Below are 21973 nucleotides of genomic sequence, written 5' to 3' on the forward strand. Positions count from 1 at the left end.
GTATCCGTGTCCTGGAACACAAATCTGCAATACGGACAAATAAACCCGATGCCCCACTTACTGAACATTTCCAAGCTTTGAAACATATGTGTGATGACCTTAAGTGGTTCATTTTGGAAAAAATCAGAATCAATAGTAGAGGTGGTGATATTGACAAGACCAGAAAGATAAGGGAACAGTGGTAATTTTGCCACTTAAATACAATCTATCAAGGCTTAAATAGTCGGGAAGATTGGACTAAATGCTTATAGATATTTAGATTACTTGAATTGAGTGGTTTTACCAGCGTAGTAATAGATATAAATCTGTAGTAGTTTTTTTGTGCGAACTTGGTCCTTAAAAACTCTGAACAATTCCACCTATTGCCACAAATTATATCATTCGGGTCTAGTTTAGGCGTGACCTCCTGAGCATACTCTCACGAGCAAAGGCTTTAAATTCGAACTAAATAGGATACCATGTTTAGGGTCCCCTGATTGGATAGTTAGATCCAAGAAACTCAGTATCCCTTTAAGGAACTCATTAGCATACTCTGTATCTAGTATCCTGTCCCGGATTGGTCGATTCAATATCCAATCAGGTACCAGTTTCACGAGCAGAGGCTTAAACTACGGACCAGAAAGGAAACTAGGTTTCGGGTCCCCTGATTGGATAGTTAGATCCAATAGACTCAGTATCCTTTTAAGAAACTCATGAGCATACTCAGTATCCAGTATCCTGTCCCGGATTGGTCGATTTAATATCCAATCAGGCAACAGTCCCATAGATATAACCGCAAGCAACTCTGCTATTTCTGACACACGACTCGGACCCTTATAGAGAGCAGAACCCTTATCTACTAACTAGGTGAGTGAACATCCTGAACTTACTTCGATTTCTGAAGGAAATTAGTAGAGACTGTAGGTCTTATTTAAATCCAGTATGACTCTAATTTTTGACTGCCTGTCTATAATTTATTCACAGGTATACTCTCATTATATTTGGCCATATATCATAGGTAAGCTAACTTAATTTTCTTACTTAATTGGATTAGTATATCTGGAGAGTAACTTAAAACTAATAAAACAGCTAAATTACATCTTAAATTGATTTTAGGTTATTTTTGTGAAGCCTAAAAGAGAATTATAACCACAATCTCCTGTAACAATACCCGTCAGAAGTGGAGTATTTGTGATATTTATACAAGGTAACTTCCTTTTAACAGATGCTATTGAGTGAGTGTTCGAGCTTTAAGTTAAAACTCGCTAGCTAACCCATATTCCTTGGCTTTTCTTTCCTGTCCTATGGTGCAGGCAATTTTGGCCTGATTGCATATAACTCTTATGGTCTACAACACAACCAATTTCCCTTGGTCTTTCATGATCAGGGGGACAACAAAAGATCGCATTTATTCAGAACAGGTAGGCATGAATCTAAACTATCTCCTCTTTCCCTAACAATGTAGCATTATATAAGATATGCATTAATGCAAAACTCCATGTTACCACAGAAACAGAAATATACTTCTACCAGCAGCATTGTATAAGACGACTACAGAAGCCCACGCTCCAATTAGGAAACGTGAAGTGATCCCTATAAAGGATCGTCAATATTATTCCAGGGTAAGCTGATATTAATATTAATATGACTTCCCCATAAGTCTATCTCTGAAACTTGGGTGTTCTTTGTTACAATTCTTCTGGTTTAGTGGACCCGTACCCCCTATGTTGTTTCAAGACTAGTGAAATCTGAGGCCCCAAGTGCCCCTTATCTGCGTTTCTAGAACAAATAAATTTTTATATGTGGAACCAAGGTAGTATATTTGAGTTACCTAGGTTAGGTTATTAATACGTTTTCCGAATAAATAGCCTTACTTACTGCTTTGTTAGCTCAAGATAAATTGGGAAAATACAGGATATGTTTACAGTAATTTTTATTGTCGATAAACCATGTGGCCAAATTTTGAGCGATAAAGTCACTAGCCATGAGCCACTTCCAGCAAATTATTTCTATGTTTTTTTAAGGTTTGTCTAATATTTTGAAAAAATGCACGTTAACCTAGAGGAAAAAAATGGTGCTCATTGTAACCAACATAAGTAATAGAGATAACAGAAGACAATTAATAGTGAACATGTTGTGATTTTTTCCACGTATTAACTACAGTAATGCTATAAGTCCACTGAGTTAAAAATGATGCTAATTCTCTGCATGACATTTAATCCTAGGGCGATTTTACATACCCTCTGGTTCTGGCAGACAAATTTTATGTCTTGATAAAGGTGATTATAAGAAGGAGTTATCACCGAAACGCGTCGACGCAACCTAAAGCGTATAATTCAAGTCTCCAACACCATAATAGATACGCTGATTTGGTAGTGATACTACTCTGGTGTCATTAGAGCGGAGAAAGAATATACAAACCTGTATCCAACAAATGTGTGTTGTAACTGTTCTGTCTGCTTGTAATTGTGCAGGTCGCAATTATATATATTGTCTTAATTTGATCTTGTTTTAGTTCAGGGATTTAGTTTAGTTATCCCTATTGACTGTTTTTTAATATATTCAAATAAATGAACTTTTAACTTTTCCATAATTTGTTGTATGTATTTGTTAAGTCATAAGGTACATTATTTTATACCTGTTTTTATTTGTGCCTTAAGGGAACCCTTTCTCTTATCTAGGTTGAATAACCCTATTTCCCTTGGCCTTCACAAGGGGTACCTCTCTGTTTTTCATAGAATGAATAAATAATACATAAATCAAAATATGGTCTGATCAGAAATACTAGTAACAATATACATTCATTTTTACATAGGAAAAGTGCAACTTTTGAAAAAGGTAAAGAAGAATGCACGTTTGAATTAAACAGTGCTGTGTTTTTCTGTGCGTAGAAAGACACGTATTTTAAAAGTGCATGTAGGAATGTGCTCTCTTTCTCTCTGAAAAAGATGGGGGGAGAGACCAGAGCGGACGAAGGAGGGTTTATTTCTGGCAGGCTTCCTCTGGCACTTCGACCTTGGTAGACATTCCGAAGGAGAGGGCCAGATTGTAGAGCGAGGGGAGGATCTGCTTATTATTTTTGGCAAAAGACCAGGCAGGTTCTATGAAGCCATAAGAGATGGGGCAGCAGCGTCTGAGGGCCATGTGCAGCTCCTGACACAGAGCAGCTTTGCCATGCATGCAGAATAATGGTTTCAATTTAAGGTTGCTGTGCCAGGGCCAGATGAGGAGGCAATAAAATAAAGTTTGCATTAATGCGCCATCATGTTATACAGCACAATAAGCTAAAGCAATTGGTAGTTGGATTAATGTTTTCTAGTTAGCTCAATGTGCTTGTACAGCACAATTTACAAAGTAGTACAGTCCAATAGTATTGGACATGGCCTCCTTGGTGTGGCTTCCCCCTAGTTATTTACCTTCTACAAGTCTGTTCGTGACCAGCTGACAAAGGGGGTAAGTATTGTCGACAGGAGGTTACCTGCTTAGGTTACCTACTGCCGAAGGGGGGTAGGAGACTAGCTCCTGGGCAAATTAAGGGTAAGCAAAATTAAGTAACGCACTGTTTTTTTTTGCTTGGTATATGTATTATTGTGTCCTTTTTTCTTGGTTCATGTGCTTATTGGGGATCTAATGCTAATAGAAAGGAGCACGTGAAAAGACAGGAGTGTGTATAAAAAGGCAAAACAAGGAATTCTAGAGTAGAGGCTGGATTCCCATCAATTATTTTCATGATCAGTATTATCATTTGGTCATCCACCCAATAGAAGAGTATATCTCTTGATCATAGAGACTACCTTCAGCGGGAGCTCTCTTGCTCAGGTAAACAGGTGGAACCAGGCCCATAGATAGATAAAGAAAGAAAATTGTATCTACTGTCAGTGATCACAAAGCTTGTGCAGTGCAAAAATTATATAGTGAGTGAAATCTTAAAAAAGAGTTGTTCAGAGAAAAACACTATTTTATTAAACAAACTCCTCACACTCTTACTAAAAACAGTGCAAAATAGCAGTGTTAACAAATAACTGCTAGATAAAGGTCGACATGTTTCAGCCATCCGGGTACAGTACCAAAGGCTTTCTTCAGGACCTACGTTTGTAAAAATTTGCTACTGCAACATTATACTAACACCAAACAAAATAAAGTGTGAGAATAAACTAATAAAACAGTTGGTTACTACAAGGTTGGAATCAATACAACCTTCCTTAGTTCAGATCCTCCGCTTCAAGGGGTGCAAATGTCACCTGAAAGGATAGAACGATAATCACCAAAAACTCCTGGATTACAATTACTTCAAAATAGGACCAAATGGTCTCTATATTCTATAAATTAGTACACAATCTGACCTTTCCAGTATCTTAAACCAGTAATGTCAGAGAACATATATGTATATGCTGCTTAACCGTCTTGATAGGGGACTAGACCTCATCTCACCTGGAAACTTTCTCAGGAATATGAGGCCCCGCTCTGAAAAACGTATGGCGAAGAAGGGTCCTTATTATAGTTAGTACCTCCTTCACCCCAAACGTACTCCTTGTATTATTAATAAATTGGATTGTGTTGACACTCAGTGTCCACAAGGTACACTCTAATATTATGCAAAACTAGTCTCACCCTAAATCACTTTAAAACCATATTCTCCAACATAAGATGTTTCTCAACATAAAACGTTAAGTATTTGCATTATGAAAAGTCTATTATGTAGTAAGTACAAATATAAAAGCCTATGATGATAGTATTACATAGACTATATTAGCTCAACCTCAGCAATGTCAAATAAAATACTGATTTCTTAGTTTGTTAAATGTCTGTCATGGCCTGAAACGACCGGTCAAAGTACCACCCGCTACGTCTCCTAAGGAGACTACCTAGGAACCGCGTGTGCCTACCTGTCCGTCGTTGCCTCTGACGTCTTCCGAGTCAGGGATGGAGGCAACGAACGGAACAGGAGCCTCGCTTAAATAACTAGTACTGACACACCTGTTGTCCATCAGCAGCCGAACGTCTCATTGTGATGTCGTCACAATCATCCTGCAACCTTTCAGAATCGCCCTCGCCTCATTGGTTCAAAAACGGAGCTGTTTACGTGGAAGACGTCGTGATGCACTGATGCTCCCGGTACCAATAGGAACTACAAAGTGATGTCATAATATTCAGAATTGTAGTTCTTTAAAGGAATCTTAACGCAAGATCTTTCCTCCTCATCATTTATTCAATATATGTGGGTGATGTAATTAGATATTAATTCAAAACGCCAAAATGTAATATCATGCCATTAGAAAACATTGATTATTTCAATAGACTTGGTCTTCACTTGTTAAACTAAATACAGCAAGGCCAGAATTATTAGCAAATCGTAGGATACATCATGATGCGCGGATGTTCGCATCACTCAAAAACAGCAAAAAGATCAGGGCTGTTTACGTGGGAGACGCCGTAATGCACTGAAGCTCTCGGTACAATGAGAACTACCAATTGATGTCATAATATGCAAAATGGTAGTTCTTTGAGGACATTCTGTAAATGCTTAAATAAAACCTCCTCACCATTTATTAAAAGAAAGTGGGCGATGTTTATAGATTCGAAACGCCATGATATAATATTGCGGCATATTGAAACCATTAATTCTTTCAAAAGATTTGGTCTTCACTTCTTGAAACTTTATAAAAACTTTATTCAGTACGGCAAGAATTGTTGACAAGTCGTGAGATACCTTGTGATGTGCAAACGTTCGCATCACTAGAAAACTACAAAATGATGATATAGCGTTGCGAGTAGTAGTTCTTATGATGAACTCGTGCCTCCCTAGTTACTCGTACGTTGCGCAAAGTCAGTATTGTTGACAGAAAAATGCTCAAAATGACATCATGATGCCTACCCTGCCATTTTGTTTGCTCTTGTCTATAGTGAGGCCAGATGTTGATGTGGCGTGTCGTTTTGAACTACAAACGGACCTCCCCACGACAGGGAATGGTAGTTCTATCGATCCAACAATGTATTCCATATCATCTTAAAAACCTCCTTGTTGTAAGTAGAGAGTGGCCCATATTGCCCCATTATAAAACTATTTGTTTGATATTTGGTATTAGTTGTATGTTGAAAAATGCACACACCCAAGATGTTTCTCTACGGGTGTGCTCACGATAGTGTTGAGGAAACTCTAGATGGTTTGCAGAGTAATCCCATTCAGTACCAAACCACACAGAACTACAAGGTGTGCAGCAGAAAATGTAACTATAAACTGGTCCATGGTATGTCATCATTTAGACCTTGAACGTCACTGTGAAGTTTGAAGACCCATTTCTGTTCTTTTATGAACAAATATCTAGAGAGGTCACTGATGTGTGATGGTATAAAAGATTTCTCCAATACTGTCCATTTGAAATCTCCTGCTCCATGGTTCTTTTCAACAAAGTGTCTGGTTAGTCTCGTAGTGGTTTTCTTGCAACAACACAGACTTAGTCTCGTAGTTAATTTGAGCAAGAGGACCCTCTCTAAGGATGAGGAACTTGTTCTTAACAGTCGTCTGCGTTTTGTTACCACTTCTGATGGGGATCCCTTTCAAATCCAGTGCGAGTTAGCACAATTTTTCCGAAAAATAAGACTACACTATTTTTTCAAAGATAAGCAATCATCAGAATACGATGAAAGCGAGCGGAACACGGGCCTTAAGACACGATCCACGTTCAATCCTCCTGGACATACTATACCACCTCAGGTACTGACTTTTGAAAAAGCAGTCCAAGGAGATATCGTCGAATTGTGTAAGAACAAGCAGAACACATATAATAATTTGCCTTGTTCAGAACAACAAGCTTTGCAAACTTTATCAATGGATAGTGGAATCACAATCAAACCTGCAGATAAAGGCGGTTCAATTGTCATCTTAGACACAATGGACTACAGGACCGAATGTCTTCGGCAGTTAAGTGACACAAGATCTTACAGGGTATTGACAGAAGATCCCACTGAGAGACTCAGGAAAGCAATTGGTGACCTAATCGAAGAAGCATTTAGTGAAGGGTGGATAACACGTGAAGCTCAATTCCTACAGACAAAGTATCCGGTAATGCCGTATTTTTACACCTTACCGAAGCTACATAAAACCCAGAGACCACCTCCTGGCAGGCCCATAATTTCAGGCCAAGGTTCCATTTTAGAACCGTTATCCACCTTTGTGGATCACTTTTTGAGACTAATCATACAGAAGATGCCGATGTATCTTCAGGATACGAAAGATGTCTTACGATTACTACCACAAATTGAATTCGACACGGAGAGAGATTTTTTAGTTTACTTCGATGTCGAATCATTGTATACTTCCATTCCTCAAGATGAGACCTTGGATACAGTGGCCTCCATTTTGGAAGAAACTGATTTAAATTCCGTCACACCAGTACACTTCATTATGTCCCTTGCTCGGCTGGCGATGAGACAACTTTAAGTTTGAGGACACCACGTACTTACAATTCTCAGGGACCAGCATGGGCAGTGTTTTTGCGCCAAGTTTGGCGAATTTGTATGTACATTCGTTTGAACAGCAACATGTCCTTATCACAGCCAACCCCTTTTTTAAATTGATTCGCTTATGGAAGCACTATATCGATGACGTGTTGGTAGTCTGGCGGGGTGATCGTGAGTCCATCCTTCTGTTTCATCAATGGCTAAACACACGGAATGAATTTTTGAAATTCACAGTTGAAATTGATAAGACAAGCCTGGCCTTTTTAGATCTGTCCATTTTTGCCACTCCATTGGGTCTAGAGAGCGAACTATACCACAAGCCAATGGCACGTAATTCGCTGTTGCGATACGATAGTCAACATCCTAAAGCCTTAAGGGACCATTTGCCCTATGGGCAATTTCTTAGAGTACGAAGAAACTGTTCCACTGTAAACAAGTTTAAGGACCATGCAGAGCTTCTGACTGAACAACTGTTAGCAAGACATTATCCCCGCAAACTTGTAAAACGATCTTTGAAACGGGCTATGAATAACCATCGTGAAGCCCTGTTGGAACCGCCAATCGACAAACCAACACTAGATCGTTGACTTTTGTCAACAGCATACAAAAAAGTATCCGGAGACATTGGCGCATCCTGAATTGCTGCAATGACAAGATTGCCCCTCCATTGTTTGCCTTCAAAAGAGCTGGCAACTTAAGAGAGAGATTGATACACACACATCCCAAATCTACACCGACGAGGACGGTAGGAACACTATGGGATCTTCCGGCAGTGGAAGGACATCACCCATGTGGGGCATGTTCAATCTGTCCCCAGACAACATACGACAACTATAGATATAGGAACAAATAAACCATGGGTTCAATCCAATTTTACAAACTGCAATAGCAATAACTTGATCTATTGGCTAACATGCCCATGTCAAATTCAGTATGTCGGAATGACAATTCGAAAGGTTAGGGCTCGCATGCTTGAACATAAAAGCACTTTCAGGTGCAAGAAAACCACTACGAGACTAACCAGACACTTTGTTGAAAAGAACCATGGAGCAGGAGATTTCAAATGGACAGTATTGGAGAAACCTTTTATACCATCACACATCAGTGACATCTCTAGATATTTGTTCATAAAAGAACAGAAATGGGTCTTCAAACTTCAGTGACGTTCAAGGTCTAAATGATGACATACCATGGACCAGTTTATAGTCACATTTTCTGCTGGTCACCTTGTAGTTCTGTGTGGTTTGGTACTGAATGGGATAACTCTGCAAACCATCTAGAGTTTCCTCAACACTAGCGTGAGCACAACCGTAGAGAAACATCTTGGGTGTGTGCATTTTTCAACATACAACTAATACCAAATATCAAACAAATAGTTTTTATAATAGGACAATATGGGCCACTCTCTACTTACAACAAAGAGGTTTTTAAGATGATATGGAATACATTGTTGGATCGATAGAACTACCATTCCCTGTTGTGGTGAGGTCCGTTTGTAGTTCAAAACAACACGTACCGAGAGCGTCGGTGCATTACGGCGTCTCCCACGTAAACAGCCCTGATCTTTTTGCTGTTTTTGAGTGATGCGAACATCCGCGCATCATGATGTATCCTACGATTTGCTAATAATTCTGGCCTTGCTGTATTTAGTTTAACAAGTGAAGACCAAGCCTTTTGAAATAATCAATGTTTTCTAATGGCATGATATTACATTTTGGCGTTTTGAATTAATATCTAATTACATTGCCCACATATATTGAATAAATGATGAAGATGAAAGATCTTACGTTAAGATTCTGTTAAAGAACTACAATTCTGAATATTATGACATCACTTTGTAGTTCCTATTGGTACCGCGAGCATCAGTGCATCACGACGTCTTCCACGTAAACAGCCCCGTTTTTGAACCAATGAGGTGAGGGCGATTCTGAAAGGTTGCAGGATGATTGTGACGATATGACAATGAGCCGTTCGGCTGCTGATGGACAACAGGTGTGTCAGTACTAGCTATTTAAGCGAGGCTCCTGTTCCGTTCGTTGCCTCCATCCCTGACTAGGAAGACGTCAGAGGCAACGACGGACAGGTAGGCACACGCGGTTCCTAGGTAGTCTCCTTAGGAGGCGTAGCGGGTGGTTCTTTGACCGGTCGTTTCAGGCCATGACAGAGACCGCAGTAGACTTCCTCGCATTTAACAAACTAAGAAATTAGTATTTTATTTGACATTGCTGAGGTTGAGCTAATATAGTCTATGTAATACTATCATCATAGGCTTTTATATTTGTACTTACTACATAATAGACTTTTCATAATGCAAATACTTAACGTTTTATGTTGAGAAACATCTTATGTTGGAGAATACATATTTGTTCCATCCGGTTGCTCGGCACATGATTCCCCCCACGACCCTTCACCCCCAATACAGCAGATCACCGCCTCCTTACTGATTTATTACCTTAACACCCGGTCTCTTATCCGCAATCAGCTCGAGATCTTCCAGTTGCTGCATCAGAGTTCTATTGATATCCTTCTCCTAGCAGAAACCTGGATCTCGGAAGACTCGGCCCCTGACATTCTTGCAGCAATCCCTACGGGATACTACATTATACTCGCCAACCGGCCCGCGGGGAAGACCGGCGGCGGAGTGGCGGCTATTATTCGCTCGGTTCACATCTTCTCCGAGGTTACGGCGACCTCAATCCCCAAAACTGACTACCTAGTTCTAAAATTTACCTCCCCTAAGTCGTCTTTCATTTGCATTCTTGTCTATAGACCCCCCGACTATATGCCTCTCTTTCCTAAACTTTTCAGCGACACTATCGCCCAATTAGCAATTAACCATGCTAACATCATGGTAATTGGCGATTTTAACTATTGGCCTTCTGATATCCACGAAAGCCAACTGTCGCTGGAATTCACAGACCTTTTAAAAGGCATGAATCTCTCCCAACACATTCACATCCCCACCCACCAGAAAGGTCACATTCTCGACCAAGTCTGGACGTCCGACCTCGACATCTCACCTCCTTCAGTTTGCCCTTGTTCCTGGTCTGACCATTATTTTATCTCTTTTTACCTTCACTTGCACACTCTGTGTCCTCCCCCCCGACTTAAGAATCTTATGGCTCGCAACTGGAAAAGAGCCAATCTGTCTGAATTTCATGCTTCACTAGCCTCTACCGTACCCACCTCTCTGACCTCACTTGAGGTTCAGGCTGACAATCTTGATAAATGGTTACGTCAGGCTAGTGACAAAGTAGCCCCTTTTAAAAAGATTAAAGCTAAGCGCCCCCACGACGCACAACGCTGGTTTACAGACCAACTTAAAGCGGACAAACTTGCCCTGCGGCAAACTGAACGCCGCTGGCGTCGCCACTATGACCCTCAACTCAAACTAGTTTACATTGAGGCTCTGAAATCCTACAAACAATCGATCCTGGCAGCTAAAACGGCATATTTCTCCAAAATAATCTTGGACTCAAATAACAAATCAAGACATCTTTTCTATTGTAAATGAGCTCTCCCTGCCGGATAGGGTTACCCCCCAGCCCCAGCCGACTCAACCCCTCTGTGATTCACTCAACTCTTACTTCATTGAGAAAATTACTACAATAAAAAACAACATCCCGACCCCGGCATCTCCTATCCCCCCTCCTCTTCCCCCTAAAAACACCAGCACCTTGTCGGAGTTTCCCCCCATCTCTCTACAAGAATTCGCCTCACTCCTTCACAAAGTCAGGTCGGGTTCCCCAAATGACTGCTGCCCCCCGCAGATCCTGAGAGAAGCCTTCCTCGCATGTCCAGGCCCCCCCCTTGCATTACTTAACAACTCTCTTGCTACGGGGGAGGTCCCTCCCTCTTTCAAGCAAGCAGCCATTGTACCTATCTTAAAGAAACCCAACACCGATCCCACTACACTCAGTAACTACAGACCCATTTCCCTCCTCCCTTACCTAGGAAAAATTCTGGAGACCTATGTCACCCGCTGCCTGAGCTCTTTCATAGAGGAATCGTCCTTTTTGGACTCTCAACAAGCGGGTTTCAGACCCCTCCACTCCACCGAGGCGGTCATAGTAGCAGTCATGGACACCCTCAGGAAGGGCGCTGACAATAACATCTCTCAGGCCCTTGTCCTTCTGGATCTCTCGGCGGCTTTCGACACGGTCGATCACACCACCTTGATCGACCGTGTCCACAACGCCGGCATCCAGGGAGTGGCCCTTGACTGGCTTAGATCCTTCCTTCACCAGCGGTCACAGTCCGTCCATCTCTCCACCTTGTCCGCACCCTACACATCCCTTCCCTGCGGCGTCCCACAGGGCTCTGCATTATCCCCTCTTCTTTTCAATTTGTATCTCCAACCCCTCCTAGTCTCCCTCCGCAACTCCCCGGTCACAATCTTTAATTATGCGGACGACCTTCAGTTAATCTTTTCCATAGATTCCTTCCCTTCCTCCCGTTTTAATTTCCAGTCCACTATGATGTCCATTGCGGAATGGATGTATCACAGCCACCTAAAGTTGAACCCTACCAAAACTGAGCTTGTCTTGGTAGGTGGCCCCAATCACCCATGGAACTCCACCTTCTGGCCTCCAGCTCTGGGGACTGCACCCACTCCTGTGCGCTCAGTCAAAAGCCTGGGGGTGATCATTTCGGATGACCTTTCGATGAAACCGCAAATCAACTCGGTCACCTCAGCCTGTTTTTTCCATCTCAGGCGGATTCGCAAGATCAGTAGGTTTCTCACTAAAGAAGCCCTGACCCTAGTTGTCATTGCACTCATCACCTCCAGGCTCGACTACGCCAACATGCTGTACGCGGGCATTCCTGCCTGCCACCTTCATCGATTACAGCTGGTGCAGAATCAAGCTGCCCGCCTGATCTTCCACCAGTCCAAATATCGGCACGTCACTCCCCTCCTCCACAGTCTGCACTGGCTCCCTATTTCCAAACGCTGCATTTTCAAACTGGCATGCTCTACCTTTAAGGCCCTCTCGGATGCAGCCCCCGCCTTTATTTCTTCGAGCCTGTCCCGTCACATCCCTTCTAGAGTTCTTCGATCAGCATCTCTTAATCTCCTTGAGACCCCTAAGTTTAAAAGGAAAAAACACGGTGGCCTGTCCTTTTCTGTCCTGGCTCCTTCTACCTGGAACTCTCTGCCACCTGCACTTCGTCTGTGCCCAAAGTACGACTGTTTCCGCAGACTTCTAAAAACCCTGCTCTTTCACTCCGCATATGACTAACTCTCTCATCCTGGTTCATCGTCATTTGTCATTGAGCGCCAAGAAACCGATGGTGATAGTGCACGTTACAAATAATTTTTTAACATAACAATATGGTTTTAAAGTGATTTAGGGTGAGACTAGTTTTGCATAATATTAGAGTGTACCTTGTGGACACTGAGTGTCAACACAATCCAATTTATTATCAATTTATTAAGAATACAAGGAGTAAGTTTGGGGTGAAGGAGGTACTAACTATAATAAGGACCATTCTTCGTCATATGTTTTTCAGAGCGGAGCCTCATATTCCTGAGAGAGGTTCCAGGCAAGGTGAGGTCTAGTCCCCGATCAAGACGGGTAAGCAGCATATACATATATGTTCTCTGACATTGCTGGTTTAAGATACTGGAAAGCTCAGATTGTCTACTAATTTATAGAATATAGAGACCATTTGGTCCTATTTTGAAGTGCATGTAATCCAGGAGTTTTTGGTGATTATCGTTCTATCCTTTCAGGTGACATTTGCACCCCTTGAAGCGGAGGATCTGAACTAAGGAAGGTTGTATTGATTCCAACCTTGTAGTAACCAACTGTTTTATTAGTTTATTCTCACACTTTATTTTGTTTGGTGTTAGTATAATGTTGCAGTAGCGAAATTTTGACAAACTTAGGTCCTGAAGAAAGCCTTGGGTACTGTACCCGGATGGCTGAAACATGTTGAACTTTAGCTAGCAGTTATTTGTTAACACTGCTATGTTGCACTGTTTTTAGTAAGAGTGTGAGGAGTTTGTTTAATAAGAGTGTTTTTCTCCGAACAACTCTTAAGATTTCACTCTTTTTGTGATCACTGACAGTAGATACAATTGTATTTCTTTATCTATGGGCCTGGTTCCACCTATTTACCTGAGCAAGAGAGCTCCCCACGAAGGTGGTCTCTATGATCAAGAGACATACTCTTCTATTGGGTGGATGACCAAATGATAATACTGATCACGAAAATAATTGATGGGAATCCAGCCTCTGCTTTAGAATGCCTTGTTTTGCCTTTTTATACACACTCCTGTCTTTTCACGTGCTCCTTACTATTAGCATTAGATCCCCAGTTCTTGTTGTGGTTTATACAGTAATTTTGGGGATCAGAACTAGGGCAGGTCGTTAAAATATCCCTTAGACCAGGGGTCGCCAACCGGTCGATCGCGAGCTACCGGTAGCTCGCAGGTGCCCTCTCAGTAGCTCGCGATCTGACTTCCACTTTAGTAGCCTATCATTGTCGTTTTGTTTGTTTTTTAGGTCTTTTGTAGACGCTTCTCTCCCGCCGTAGGAAGCACCTGCTATTTGAGCCAATCTGGGGCGGGGTGAAGTGGTGACGTCAGCCAGCGCATGGGCAGTGTTTGCTGCCCTCGGAGAACCATCATGCGCGCCTTTTGCTGCATGTCTCCCTTCTATGATCCTGTGCACTTTTGCGGCCCGAGTGGCAGCCTTGAAGGCATAATTGGATCTCCATGCTGAAATACAGGAGATGCAGTGTCAGCCACCTTAAGCAGAACCAGACAGACAGCAGGTATGTGGGCAAGAGGCGCTTTATTTTTTTTTCAATAGATGCCTATGCATAGCGTTATTCAAGGCATCTAAAATAAATAAAATATGAGCAGTACTTCGAACAAGTAAATGTGGACAGAATTCCTTCCAATGGCTTTGGCTGTTGAAATTATGTAGCTCTTGTTGAGGTAAATTGTTCATTTTTAGCTCTGCTTTGCCGCCTTATTCTTAGGGTGATAAGACTGAGCATACTATCTCCCCATGCGACTTTCCACAAGGAGAAACGGAAAATCCAGATTCCTCTCGGGCTCGAGATCGCGGGCTGCCTTTTCGCAGTCTGTCCTACTCCTGAGTCCTGACACGAGACGGGGCTTATCTGAAAGTGTCTTGTCAGCATCTTTCATTTTGCCGGGCGTGGGATCCCCTCGCTATATTTTATTTATTATACCCTTTGTTATTGTTTATTAATTTCCCAAGCCGAAAGCTCAGATCTGCTGCTTCGTGGCTCTTTGCTACCAGATAAAGAAAACTTTCCTTATGTAACCAATCCGAGCACGAGGGAAAGGCCAGCTTGCTGCGATTCCTGAACAGCAGCTGAGGAGCAAACAGCGTGTCCGCGGCTGTCTTCACGGCATTCCTACCTTGGGATGCAATTTGTGGGGTCTGTGAGCTGAGGGGAGAAGAGAGCCCCAGTCGTTGGCAGTTCTGCCTCCCCTGGCTTTCATTGGGCAGGCAGCGCCTCTCTGCTGGGATGCAGCAGCCTCTGGGTCTGGCTGGGCTCACTCCTCCCTCCCACCTCCTTCCTCGGCCACATGGGAGAGCGAACCTGTCAGTGAGCACAGGGAGAGAGGGGCTGGGGCAGGAGATGTCACCACCAGTGAGAGACCACATCACCACCTGCTGCTGTGAACAAGGCATAGAAAAGCGGCAGAAGCAGATGAGGGGAACCAGGGCTTGTCAATTTTACAGCATTAACACATGGCTGCGGGGTTCTAGTGCTCAAAGATTCCCTCCGCAACTTTAGGTTCTTGCCGCTGGCATGGCGTGCTAGAAATAATTCATTTTCAGAATCCGAGCATGGAAACTGATGATTTGTTGGGTCATTCAGAAACATTTCTACCCACACTGTGTACCGTGTGCATGGTGCCCATTGATACAGATGAAATATGTACAGTGTGCTGTGTAGCATTCAGATCACTTTCCGATCTATGCTGGGTCGCGCTGGTACATTTTTCGAGTAACTATGCACATTACAAATTGCTGTCATCATCTCTCGTGTGCATGTTCCTACCCAACCTTCCCCAGCATATCCTGGTTCCTGTAATCCAGTCCTGACCGGGCCCCTCAGACCCCGCCGTTCTGTTCTGTTGTGTGTCCTGCGCTGTTATTTTGAGGGCCTCCTACTACTATAAAAATCCTGTTTGTAAAACACAAAACCGATTCTTCCACCTCGCCTCCAGCTTATCAAATTCACATAAAGTACATTTAAATCTAGTTTTTGCATCACTCACCCATGCATGGTTTACGTAGGCTCCCAGGTGTAAATTGCTTCTGTCTTAACATATGCCTGGATTGGAATATACATTTTATGTGAATCTGGCACTTAAGGTCACCTGAAGCAGTGTGTATTTCTTTGAATCTTGTATCAAACCTTCTAAAGTAGTTATAAAAGTATTTTGGTGCCATGCCCATTCAGTCTTTGGCCTTTCTGCTAAGGTAGCTTTCATTTACAGAGGCAAACACTTGCCTATTGGTTACTGGAAACCCTAGATACCAATTCATTTCACACAGGTATTCCAAACGTTTAGAGAAGAGAATAAATAAACGTAGACTTTTTTTTTATGATTCAAACTCTTTATATCCCTGTCCTGCACTATTGCTCCACCCAGTCCCTATGTTCTTTTTTTCTATTAACTTATAAGTATCACAAATTGGTCTTTGGCACATTATTACACTCTGTTCCGGAATGGTTATGGAGCAGTTTATTATCAGATGATGTGGAGTGGATTGCGGATTTCCTGCATCCCAAGTTCAAAGTTATATTTTAGTGACCATTTTATTGCTCAAGAACCAACTTTTATAATCAAGCTGGTGAGTTGGTTGAAAACATTTAACCAAATGAAATTTAAATATGATTTAAAGTAAAATTTGATTCTGCGCCCAGGACCAGACATCCTTAAGCAATATAATATATTTATTTGCAGCAATGTACACTGTTTCTGTCCATTTATTATTTGATGGGCGGAAAGTGGAGCTATGAGAGTTCAAGACAAATGCACCTCGTTTCGAATAGGAAGCATTTCATACAGCTGTATGTTCAGGACTCTGGTGAGTGTCCTGTGATCCACTGACCATGATTTGAAGATTAAGAGGCATTTTTAGAAGTAATAGCTTTTAATCATGAAATAATCATGGACTCCCACCATCCTTGATGACAATTCTATGATAATGAACTTAGTGGCAAATCATGTGACTCATACATGTGGAATAGGTTATTATTACATGGAATACATTTATGGTCTGTTAGGAGAGAATTTGTACAGTGCAAACCATGAACTCATGCATTTCAAGGTCTAGTCATGTGATAAAGTAGAAAAAGTAGGTATGATGTAATAAAATATTTGTATTGCAGCATTTGTTACTTTATACTGCTTACTACCCTGCAAGCCAATCCATGTGTAGGGTTTGTGGAGGGAAAGGTGTTGTCTTTATTTTGTGAGCTTATGTGGGAAGTGTTCCATGTTGTGCATGATGACCACCGATGTTCGAATACCGAGTTATGGAACGTACTAGTTTGGTGGATGAAAAGATGTGAGAGACAGATGTGCAGGTTATGGTTTTTAGTATGATTGCAGCTTTGAACAGCACTGCACGTCCATATGATTTCTTATGGTTGTAGTCTTCTTAGCTGGTTATGGCAGAGGTCAGGAGTATGCAGTTTGTTGAGGAGGAAAGCCAGGACTTATACCGGGCTCTCTGGTTTCATATTGTGCATTACAGACACTAAATGGGTATCGGTTTATCCCTCGTCAATGAAGCTGCGCGTGAAGAGACTTTGGGAACGATTCACAAGTTGCTTGGCCTTTAGTAGCTCACAATCATTTTCACGGATCAGAAGTAGCTCTCACTGCAGAAAAGGTTGGAGACCCCTGCCTTAGACCCTATCTCTCTAAGTGCGATGTTGTTGTCATGTGCCTATTGAACAAGTTACTTACCTTCGGTAACGCTTTTTCTGGTGGATACAGTATCTGCCTGTGGATTCCTCACCTTGTGAATATCCCCTGCGCCAGCAACATTCGGAAACTTTTGTAGCAGTGCACGCTGATGAGGTCGAAGACGACGTCACAGAGGCGCGGCTCCGCTCGTGACTCCGCTGACGTCATTGGATCCATAAGACCTAGTCGGCATGATGACGTCAGTTCCGCCCTTTTTTCCCGTGCCTTCGAGGCACACGGACTGACTGACAGCAATATATATACAGTATACACAGTACATAATATACAACACAACACACAGTGTGGAGATAATAAAGGAAGGCAAAAGAAATAGCACATTGCGTTTGACATTAACAAATACATTTTGAAACACCATCATCAGAATTGTAGGTATACAAGGGTGGACAACGGGGAGGCGGGTGGGTCAGTGAGGAATCCACAGGCAGATACTGTATCCACCAGAAAAAGCGTTACCGATGGTAAGTAACTTGTTCTTCTGATGGATACATCTGCTAGCGGATTCCTCACCTTGTGAAAAGATTCCCACAGCAGTACCACTCCCGGAGGAGGGTGTCCACCCTTCTATACCAAAAAGTCCTGAAGGACGGAACGAGCAAAGTGTCCGTCCCTCCTCAACTCGAAATCCAAGCAGTAATGCTTCGCGAAAGTGTGGAGGGAGGCCCAAGTTGCCGCCCTACAAATGTCCTCCACAGGAACACCTCAAGACAAGGCAGAAGTAGAAGACTTAGCCCTAGTAGAATGAGCCCTTATACCCTCTGGAGGTTTCTTACCGGCCAAAGAGTAACATATCTTGATGCACAAGATAATCCATCAGGAAAGGGTGCGCTTGTGCACCGCTCTGCATTTCCTGCAGCCAACAAAGCCCACGAAGAGCCGGCCGTCCACTCGAAAGTCTTTAGTCCTATCGAGGTAGAAGCTCACCGCCCTCTTAGGATCCAAGCAGTGAAGCCGCTCCTCCTCCTTGGAAGGGTGAGGGAGGAGGATAGAAGGTAGGAAGGGTAATGGATTGCCCCAGATGGAAAGGAGTAACCACCTTAGGCAGAAAAGCAGCCCTGGTCCTCAGTACCATTCTTTCAGCATGAATGGTCAAGAACGGGGGTTTTGAACTCAGAGCTTGAAGCTCACTTACCCTCCTTGCTGAGGTAATAGCAATGAGAAAGGCAGTTTTGAAAGACAACAGCCTTAAGGGACACTTGTTCAAGGGCTCGAAGGGAGAACCCATCAAGTAAGTTAAGACAAGAATTAAGTCCCATTGAAGCACAATAAAAGGAGTAGGCGAAAACTTGTTTGTAAGGCCTTTTAAGGAATCTTAAAACAACAGGTGATTTAAACAATGACTGTTGATCCGGCAAGAAAAGAAAAGCCGACAAAGTTGATAGATACCCCTTCACAGTGGCTACAGCAAAGCCTTGCTGAGCAAGAGAAAGAGCAAACTGAAGAATGGTAGAAAAACGAGCCCTCAAAGGGTCAATAGATTTCTCTCCACACCAAAGAACAAATTTAGACCACCTATAGGAATAGATAGATTTGGTGGAATGACGTCTGGCAGACAATTTTACATCTACCACATCCGGCGGGAGAGAAAAAGAATTCAAGTTGCCCCGCTCAATCTCCAGGCATGAAGGTGTAAGCTCTGGAGGTGGGGGTGTAGAACCTGCCCCTCCGACTGCGAGAGGAGGTCTGCCCTGAGAGGGAGACGGAGCGAAGGGCACGAGGAGAGGTGGATAATATCTGTATACCTCATCCTTCTTGGCCAATCCTGGGTGATCAATATGACTTGGGCCTGGTCTTGGAGAATCTTCCTCAGAACCTGAGGAATCAAGGGTATGGGAGGAAATGCGTAAAGGAGTTGTGAGCTCCAACTCAACTGAAACGCGTCCCCCAAAGTTCCCTGCATCAGATACTGGAGACTGCAGAATGACGGGCAGTGAGCGTTCTCGTGAGTGGCAAACAGGTCCACACGAGGAGCTTCCCCATGTCCAAAATACGTGACGAACCACCTCCGGATGGAGCCTCCACTCGTGGTCGGCGGGAGAACTGCCGGCTGAGACTGTCTGCACGCACGTTCAGAACCTCGGCCAGATGATTTGCCATCAGACAAATCTGATGATCCTGAGCCCAGGACCAGAGACGCAGAGCCTCTCTGCAGCGACAATGCGACCCCACTCCTCCCTGCTTGTTGACATACCACATCGCGGTAGTGTTGTCCGTCAGGACTTGAACCGACTGACCGCGAAGGGAGGAAGGCCTTGAGCGCCAAACGTATCGCCCGCAATTCCAGAAGGTTGATGTGAAGCAACCTCTCCTCTGGAGACCAAAGACCCTTGATCTCCAGATCCCCCAGATGCGCACCCCACCCTAAAGTGGACGCATCCGTTATCACTGTGGCCACCGATGGAGGTAGATGGAAGGGCTTTCCCTGAGATAGATTGCCCTCCACGCTCCACCAAGACAGATCCGCCGCAGCTTCTCTGGAGATCCTCACAGACTCCCAGAGATCTCCCTTGTGCTGATACCACTGCCTGCGGAGGCACCACAGGAGGGCCCTCATGTGCCAGCGTGCATGGTTGACCAACAGAATGCAGGAAGCAAACAGACCAAGCAGACGAAGGACCTTCGGGACAGGAACGACCGCTCCATTGAAAAACAAGGGAATCATTTCCTGTATGTCGAGAATCCTTTGTGGAGGTGGGAATGCTCGACACACAGTAGTGTCCAGTACTTCCCCTATGAACAGGTTGTGCTGAGAGGGCACCAGGTGAGACTTGGGCACGTTTATCGAGAAACCCAATTTGTACAACAGCTGGGTTGTAACTTGCAGATGATGAAGAACCTTCTCTGGCGACTCCGCTTTGATCAGCCAGTCGTCCAGATAGGAGAAAACTGGAATCTCCGACCTTCTGAGATGGGCTGCCACCACTGCCATCACCTTGGTGAAGACTCGAGGTGCAGTAGTAAGACCAAACGGAAGGACCGCAAACTGATAATGTTGTGACCCTACCGTAAAACGGAGATACTTCCTGTGTGACTTCAGGATGGGGATGTGGAAATACGCATCCTGCAAGTCGATGGACACCATCCAGTCCTCCTGTTGCAGCGCTTGAAGAACCTGCGCAAGGGTGAGCATCTTGAACTTCTCTTGCTTCAGAAAAAGATTCAAGATCCTGAGGTCCAGGATTGGACGCAGCCTGCCATGCTTCTTTGGAATCAGGAAATACCGGGAGTAGCATCCCTGACCCCTTTCCTGCTCTGGAACCACCTCTATCGCACCTTTAGTTTTAGCAACGTTAGGACCTCCTCCTGGAGGAGAAGAAGATGGTCCTCCGAGCAAGCACCTTGGCAAGGAGGGTAATTTGGAGGAAATTCCCGCAAGGGAAGGGTGTACCCATTTTCTACAAGATCTAGAGCCCAAAGGTCTGTAGTAACTGATTCCCAATCTTGTAGAAAATAGGTAAGCCGGCCAGCCACAGGACCAGCATGATCCAGAATGGTGGATCTAGGGCTGCTTTGCAGTGGTGGGAGGGACGAAGGAAGAGGAGGAGGAGAGCTGCCGACCTCTAGCACAAGCTCTGATTCTGCCCCTGTAGCTCTTATACAGGGTGTTCTGTTGCTGCTGCTGGGGCTGCCTGTAAGTACGAAAGGACGATCTTCCAAAGCCCCCGCACCGCCTAAACGAACCCCTAGGTTGAGTCTGCAGACCCAGAGATTTGGCCGTGGCTTTACTTTCTTTAAATCTTTCCAGTGCAGCATCAGCCTTTTTACCAAAAAGCCCAGAGCTGTCAAAAGGCAAGTCCAGAAGAGTTGCATGCACATCAGGGGAAAACTCAGAAGACTTCAGCCACGCACTCCTCCTTGTGGCAACAGAAGAGCTCATGATTCTTGCGACAGAGTCCGCAGTATTCAGGCCGCTCTGGATTACTTGATGAGCAGCCGCCTGAGTGTCCGATAGCACCTCATTAAAGTTCTGTCTATCCTCCTCTGACAATTTAGGGGCCAGTTGTTTCGCTGAATCCATTAGAGCATGGATATATCTGCCCAAAAGACAGGTGGCATTTGTTGATTTTAAAGCCAAACTGGCAGAAGAGAAGACTTTCTTGGCTGATTGGTCTAGTTTTTTTAGCATCCCTGTCACTAGGGACTTGGGGAAAAGCACCTGAAGATCTTTTAGAACAAGCAGCCTGATCCATCAGACTCTCCGGAGAAGGATGGGAAGTCAGAAAGTCTGGGTCCCCTGGAGCCGCCCTATATCTTCTTGCAACAGTTTAAAGACCGCAGGAGCAGAGAAGGGCTTACGCCATACTTCCATGACCGGTTCAATAATGGCGTCATTAAATGGAAGCAAGGGTTCCGATACAGAGGAGGGAAAATGTAAAACCTCTGTGAGGATGTTCGGCTTAAACTCAGCAGATGGTAACTGCAGATCCAAAAGCTCAGCCGCTTTTTTAATAACTGAGTGGTAGGGAGCCACATCTTTTGAAGGAGTATCAGCCGGAGGAGTAATCACCAACTCAGGTGACAAGTCCAGGACACTAGACTCTT

General features: G+C 43.7%; 1 long non-coding RNA gene across 1 annotated transcript; it reads left to right on the plus strand.

Moving 5' to 3' along the window:
- Window positions 1-1299: 1299 nt before the first annotated feature.
- LOC146831099 (uncharacterized) lies at window positions 1300-2468 on the plus strand. The gene is made up of 3 exons (XR_014961234.1): window positions 1300-1400; window positions 1490-1601; window positions 2205-2468. It is a non-coding gene; the product is annotated as an uncharacterized LOC146831099 (long non-coding RNA).
- Window positions 2469-21973: the final 19505 nt, after the last annotated feature.

Source organism: Triturus cristatus, chromosome 5_1 (genome assembly GCF_964204655.1).
Source record: "Triturus cristatus chromosome 5_1, aTriCri1.1, whole genome shotgun sequence".
NCBI lineage: Eukaryota > Metazoa > Chordata > Amphibia > Caudata > Salamandridae > Triturus > Triturus cristatus.